The following is an 8,240-nucleotide window of genomic DNA, read 5'->3' as shown; positions in this document are numbered from 1 at the left end:
TAGTTATTTTTTTTGCTTTCCAAAAGTAACTTTGGACAAGTAACTTTACTTCTCTGAATCTCATTTGCCCCTTTGATAAAATGTAAATCATGATACTTGATTTACTTGGTTCATAGGATTATTGTAAGCATAGAATAAGATAAGTAAAAATGGCTTATAAAGTATAAAGTGGATGAGAAGTTTCACCCAAACAGAAATGTCTTAAAACTGAACGTTGTAACAATAGAAACAAAAAATTGTCCATTGACCTCATAAGAGTCCACAAAGACAAATTTCTATTAAAAAATTAGTGACAGTTGTTTTCTTCAACTCTCACCTCCTTGTCATTTTTCAACCTACCTTTTTCTGGTTAATGTCCCCAACATTACACTGAAACTGGTCTAGAGTACACATAATGTTGTTATTGCTAAATATTAAATGCCCTTATTTATCTAGAATTATAATCCAAATTTAGGAAAAGCTATTATAACAAGGGAGAGCTTGGGGAAATTTCAACCCCTGTCATTGTCTTCATCACTCTGCCTCAAGTCACAGTAAATGAACATATATACTCTAAATAAAAATGGTCCCCTCTCTGCCTCCAGACATATGACTCTGATCCCTTTTTTTAAAGTTCTCCTGTGTAAAATTCTAGAGTCATCACCATTACTCATCTCTTCTTTTATGAAATGTATATTTTTCTTGCTTTCTGCAAACCCTGCTATCTCCTGATTATCTAGGACACTTATGGCTGCTCCTTGGTTTTCTGCCAGCTATATGCTGATTATTCCCAAATTTATATAAATAGTAGAGAACTATTTCTTGAATTCCACAATTAATATCAACTTCTTATTTGTTATTTTCACTTAAAATCTCACATGAATTTTCATTTATCATTTCCAAAGTTTAACAATTTTCTCTCAAAACTTATACTAGTAAATGTCAGTTCTACCAAACTCAAAATACTGTGAATCACTCTTAATCATTCACTCTAAACTTCTATTTATCTGTGGCTTAATTCGTTTGTACTACCCAAATATAATCTCTAGTACAGTCATTTTCCCAATTTATACCGCCAGCTACTCTCTCTCCTTCTGCTCTTTCTTCTTTAATCAATTCCCCACAGAACAATAAGATAGCATTTTGAAAATACCGCCTGTTTATAATATACTGAAGGCTTCCAACTATCTTCACATTTTCAAAAGCCCTGAGTGATTATCCCTGGCTTATCTTTCTCACTTTATCTAGTGCCATTATTTCAACCTAACTACAGAAGATTTTCTTTTACTTTTAAAAAATGTTAATTTCTTTCCTGCTACAGGGCTTTTGAACATGCTATTTCTGTCACGAAATCAAGCAGTCCACATACATACCACCTCTAACTCTTTTTTTCCCTAGATGTCTACTCTTAATTCAGGTATTATCTTGTTACCTCCTATAAAAGATCTATCCCAACTATTTCAAATCAAACATCTCATAATGTCTCTTACAAATTTGTATATTTTATTGTGATACTTGCTAAAAATTACAGTTATATGTATACTTGTTTCTTTAATCATTGTCTTGTTTCATTACTTGTACACCTGAAGAGAGCAAGGACCACTATATATCTAATAGGTACTCCAGTGCCTGGAACATAGTACAGTTATCCATCAAATTTACACAGAAAAGAGAGTAATCCAGGATTTTAAGTGATACAATCTAATAGTTTTTCTATATTTGGCAAATTATCAAGGAAGGAAATATATTGACATTTCTAGTTAAAGAAACCTAGGCCATTCATGTATTCACTCACACAAAAAATTTCACTTATTCTACCTTTTTACCACAATATCTTAAAAATAATAGTTACTAGTTTATGGTATTTCCATCATATGTAGCAATCTGCTATCTATATACAATTATCATCTTTAATTTGTAGATAACAAATCTAAAATTTAGAATAAGTGAATAATTTTTTTCAAGACAATAGAATTGATGAAGACTAGAACAAGAAATCCTACTTGGTTCTTTGGATTCTGAAGGCAGGTAAAAAATAAATCACCTCAGCTGAATACATTTCAAATAGAACTCTCCATTCATTTGTACATTATAATTAGCTCTGCTATTTCTCCATTAAGCACCCATTAACTACAAAATGTAACTTTTCTGCAAAATGGTCAATGTATATCTTCTTTCAGCCCACTTCATTTCTACCATCACTGCAAATCTGAATGCAAGATTATGATGCTTCAGGGCTCAGACTGGAAGAGCTCAGGCAAAAAAAAAAAAAAAAATTCTTATGGCTTCTTATATGAAAGTGATGTCACTGAAAGTTGTACATTAATCATGTGTTCATTAACTTGAAAAGCATATGTGCAGTTTAAGTACAATAATATAAACATTATTTATGATAAAAGCTTCTACTAAATTTTCCTATAAAACTTCCAATCAAAGAAATAGTAAATGTGTAATTCCTTGGGTAAATTAATTGCTAATTGTGATTGCTGTCTTATTTTAAAATAAATTTGCTAGTATCACATTCCACGTCATTTGGAAATAAATTGGTATGCAGCATCTACATAACCGAAATAAAAGCAATATATTAATGTTAATTAATTTGAATAATTTCTTATATAAGACAGGTCATAAGCATCATTTATGATTTAATTTTATATAAATCAAGATAAATATAATGCATAATTGTTAGTAAAATGATGAAGAATAATATTGTCATAATTGCAATGAGTTTATTGTTGAGCAGATGATGAGGAGGAAAAAAATGAAAGTAGTTAGTTCTTGTAGCTTAATAAAACATATGGAAATGAATGCTTTCATTAATTATTGGAGAAAATGATGGGGAAAATGTTCTCCTTCTCCTTGGAGGAAATTATATCAAATACTTGTTTTTGACAGGGCCAAATATTATTGAAGGGCCTTATATCTGTAAAATGCTATGATTATAAAGTATGTTTCATCTAAATCAAAGTAGCTATCTCAATGCTTCCTTCCGTTATATATTACATATTTTATTTGTACTGTCATTGGTAAAACCAAGAAAGTCAAGTTCTTATACAAATGTACGCTTTTTCTTCTTAATGACCCATAATCTCCTACTTGAATCATATCTTTTCCCATCCTCAAATTATTTACTAGACATCTTACGACCGTTCACTCTCTTAAATTCATCTTTGAATTCACTTTACATTTTCCACATCTCCATATGCAACCAATTGAGTAAACAATTAGTTATATAAAATGTCCTTCAAATTAATTCAATTCAAAAATTAATTAAACAATCCATGTTTCTAGCACAGTAGATCACGTAGGGATCTAAAGATCTTTAAGGAATAGCCCTATCTTCTGAATGTATAGTGAATCTACTGGAAGAATAAACAAGATGATAACGGAAGTGCTAGAATAGATGCAAGGAGGACTAGGAGGATGTTAAAAATGGTCCACAGACATGACATTTGATGTGTGTCTGGAAGAGTAGTTTTTTTTTTTTTTTTAATGTAGGAAAGGGGACAGTTACAATGTTTAGAAGGAAATACGTATAAACTTTAGAACTGTTAGAATCTGAGCATATACAAAAATTATAATGAAAGAGAAATGAAAAAGATTGTTGGGTTGGGGCAGTGAGTATAAGAGATAAAACCAAAGATAACTGGCCTCAGATTTGACAAACGGAAAAAAAAAAAAAAAAAAAAGTTGCCCTGAGCAGATTGTCTTGATTAATTATTTTTGATCTTACATTTATTTACCATGTTTTTTGTTTTCTTATGTATATACATTTTTATTAGTTTCAAGTATAGTCTTGATTAATTTTTAAGGAGGTATTCTAGTAAAAAAATTAGAATATTCTAGATTCATGAGAAAGTGGAGGCAGGTAAGAAGCAATGTTAAAAAAAAGTCCGAAAAGGAAGGATTGCACAACTGTCTTACCTTTGCCTATTGTATGGACTATCATAAAATAATTTTAATCGATTTCTTCACATTTTCTTCCTTCTATTTCCACATTGTATGGTTTATCACAAAATAATCTTATTTGACCTTCTCACATTTTCCTCTGCTATCACACAGTATATATATATTTTCATTTATTAAAGCAATTATCATTATTTTATTAATGGAGGTTTATTTCCATTTTCTAGTCACAGACTACCTAACCTAAATTTGTAACAAAAGATAAATACCAAAAGGCCACTTTATTCTTGATTATTTATTCTATGTAAACATTTGGAAAAGAACAAGGACCCATTAACAAGCTGTACAGACAAATTTAGTTGAACATTTTACATTGCCTCTAATTTAGTCCCATAAATGAAACCAGAAATATTTTAAACATAAGTAACCTTACCAGGATATGCACTGTTAAAGAATGACATGTTCCAAAGCCAATCACTGGGAACCATTAAACCCCAATGATAAAGATTTAAACTTCAATAGTGTTATTCAAACTATAGCACTTTTTTTTCTAACTTAACAGATTAGAATCTTCAAAGATGCTGGCTCATAAGATTCATTTCTACATTTCTGAATTCATGTTGCTGCTGAATTAATTTATTTGTTGTAAAGTGGAGATCGTACATAAATGTTTCAAATGAAGACAAACAGATTATTTCTCACCTAACCATTATTTCTATGGATAGATGGCATGTAGCATATTATTAGGGAAACAATATTGCCATAGAAGATATCTATTCTTTACTACTCACAAACTGTTAATTAACTAATCTTCTACTCACCATTCTCTGTTAATTAACTAACTGGTTTATTCTTCACTATTAACTGATTCTAATTCTCTTCTAGTCTTCATTTCTAATTAAATTGAATTTAGGTGAATCATTTATTTTTCTTTTTGAGCAGATTCTTATCTATAATATAAAAGTTCAGCCAGTGACACATACTGCATATTCTGGCTCCATGATTTTATTGACTAGATGTTTACTTCAACTTCAAATATAATAAAAGTTGGCTATTTCCTTATGTCTGTCCTGAGTTTTTTTTTTTCATTTGGTAACATTTTTATTGAATCCTTATGTTCAAGATAATGTATCTAATGAGTTCAAAGAACTGTATAGGAAAAAGGGGTTAGTAGAGGGTATTGTTTGTCAAAAAGAACTTGAAGAGAGGTAAGGCATTGCTCTAGGGAATAATAATATTCTCAGTAAAGTGAGTGGAAAGGATGACCACCACACTTTAATAATTCTGCACAAATAAATGCCTCTTTCCTGGCTTCTGCAACTCCACCCACTAACATAGGTATGGAACTAAAAACTCACTAACACTGATTAGACCAGTTACATGATTTCTTATCATGCTCTGGATACTTTTTTTTTTTTTGCTTCAGGGTTCTCAGCATGAATTGTACTGTTCATTGTTTTAGGAACTCCGCCTAAACTAAAACTGAAGTAGTCTTTTAAAAAGTCCAACTATAGGGAAAATAAATGGAAAACTGGAAAGCCATTCTGTAAATGCTTTGACATATGTTATCTTCTTCACACTGTGGACTTAAAAATCAGAGAATAAAAAAGGGACAGAGTCAGGAGTGTTCATATATGTATCTTCATTTCTATTTAAGTAATAGAACTGTTTTTATGGTTTTGGTTAGGTCTCTGTAGCTGCAAGGCTGTGAAGGCTTAATTGTTTAATTCTCCTTAAATTTTATCAAGCTAGAAATCATTACTATGTGATGGCCCTAACTGTACAAATGCATCATTTTTTTGCTGTCAAGAAGAAAGAGAAATACAATTAGATCTGGTACCTAAATGGCAGTGATGGTGGTAGTAAGGGGCACAGTGGAAGGAAAAGGTGATTGAGAAATATAGAATTCCATCAGAAAGTATTTCTTTCTTTTTATTAACTAAGGAAGTTAGGTTTAGGTAGTGGATTAGTCAGTGTTCTCCAGAGAAAGGAAACCAGTAAGAGATTTATTATAAGTATTGGCTCACATGATTATGGAAGCTGAGAAGTCCCATGATTGCTGGAGAACTATGAAAGCCAGTAGTATATTGTAATTCAGTCCAAGTCCAAAGGCCTTAGAATGGGGAAGGGTTGGGGATGGGAGAACAATAAGTGCCTGTCTTAAGTCTAAAACCTCAAGAACCAGGAGCATCATTATCTGAGAGCAGGAGAAGATGGATGTCCTAGCTCAAGCAGAGAGAGCAAATTTGTTCTTTCTCCACCTTTTTGTTTTATTCAGGCCCTCAACAGATAGGCTGATGCCCACCCACATTGTTGAGGGTGACCACCTTTATTCAGTCTACTGATTAAAATGGCAATCTCTTCCAGAGACACCCACACACACACCCAGAAATAATGTTTTACACGCTATCTGGGCATGACTTAGCCCAGTCAAGTTGACACGTAAACTTAACCACCATAGGCAGGTAGGAAAACAACTTAAGGCAAAAAGGAATTACAGGTTTAGATGAATAAAAAGGACTAAGAAACTTGTACTTGCACATTCATTTTACATAATCTATAACCGCTTTATATTAATAAAGGAACTAAGTAAAAAATACAGTTTGGTACTTAAAATATCCTATTATTTTTTTAAATAGTAAGTTTCTTATGAATATAAAGAGAGCTCCAGAAAGTCCTACATTTTATAAAAAATGAATAATACTTCCCTTTCATGACTAGGAAACACAAGGCTAAATGAAAGCAATTGCTAAGATATTCTCTTGAGCACTGTAGAGAAATGTTCCCTGTAATAGTTTTCTATTACTGCATTTATTAAGATAATTATATGCTTTTCCTCTTTTAATCTGTGATTAATAGATGGACTGTTACACTCATTATTTCTGAGAAGAGTCCAACTGATGACATTATACTTATAAGCATTATTGGATTTATTTTTTTCTAATATTTTATTTAATCATTACATGTTTACAAGTAAAATTTTCCTATGATTTTAAATTCTCATATTGTCCTTATGATTTTGTTTTTAAGGTTATAACTGATAATGCAACAAATAGTATAGTGGTTCTACATTTTATCTTCTTGAGAACATTTTGTGAATGATTGTATGTATTTGCTCCTTTATTTTTAAGTAATTATTTATCTCAGTATAAGATTAAAGGACATTTTCTTTTCACACAATATTAAAGAACACACAGCATTTTTATTGTCATATATATGTATATACATATGTCATATGTATGAAGGAAACTATCAGATCATTCGAGAGGTCACATATTTAAAACAGACTTGAACAAATAAGAATGTTTCAAATAACAAAGAAGTGAGCAAAAATCTTTGTTTACCAATCTTGTTAAAATATCAGACTCTATTCTAGAATATTGGATTTATATTTAAAGGTATAGAAGTTTTCAAAAAAAAAAAAGTAATAAATAACAGAAAAAAGATTTCTCTGGGTTATTTAGCAACATTATTTCCTCCTTTCCTCGTGTCTGTAACTTCAGTTTAGTTCATCATTAAGCCAGAAAATCTGTCCGTCCCCACAACCTTTTTTCACAAGTATGTTTTTTATAAAAGTATAGTCAGCTTTGTATAAACTAAATAACAGTTAAGATTGTTTCTTTACCTAAAAAAAAAGTCATTGCATAGTCCCTGCTAATGAAACAATCTAAAGCTACTCTTTAGCTTTTGCTATACTATCTTCTGTCATGTCTCTTATCTTTGCTTTGTGTTTTTTTTTAAACCAATCTATCATGAAAATAAATCAGTGAGCTTTCTTCATACATATATAATTTTATTTATAAGCATAATTTGAATTTAAAGGTGTTAATTTAAAAAAGCAACATAAATTGAAAATCTGTCTCCCTGGTCATTTCTCTTTTTTTTTGAAAAAAAACTGTCATGAGAGAGAAGCATTCTAATTTCAGCATTTGTTCCTGAAATGACTTTGATTGTGTGTGTCCCCACATGCAAGCACAATTACAGTACTTAGAAACTACATTATCACTAATCTCACTAATGTCATTAAAATTGTTTTTATGATTTTTGTTTACATTGGTAAAACAGAATTCATCAAAATATTATGTTGCTTGGGAAATAACAAAAGCATGACTTCTCTTGTGGCTATGCTTGTAATTACAAAAGGTCACTTCAGAGATCAAGGGATGACCCAGTAATCTATATCAGTAGGTAAGAATAACATAGTTGTTTATTTTGTAATAATCTAAAAATATAATCTTTTCCATAGTTCTGAGAGTCACTTTTTATTGCTATTTTTCATTTTGATAGATTATTTTGGACTACAAGTAAAATCATTAATTGAGTAAAAAAAATTGAATATGCTATTGACATTTTTT

Source organism: Pteropus alecto, unplaced genomic scaffold (genome assembly GCF_000325575.1).
Source record: "Pteropus alecto unplaced genomic scaffold, ASM32557v1 scaffold5, whole genome shotgun sequence".
NCBI lineage: Eukaryota > Metazoa > Chordata > Mammalia > Chiroptera > Pteropodidae > Pteropus > Pteropus alecto.
The sequence above is the reverse complement of the archived record's forward strand: the minus strand, read 5'-3'. Positions refer to the sequence as shown.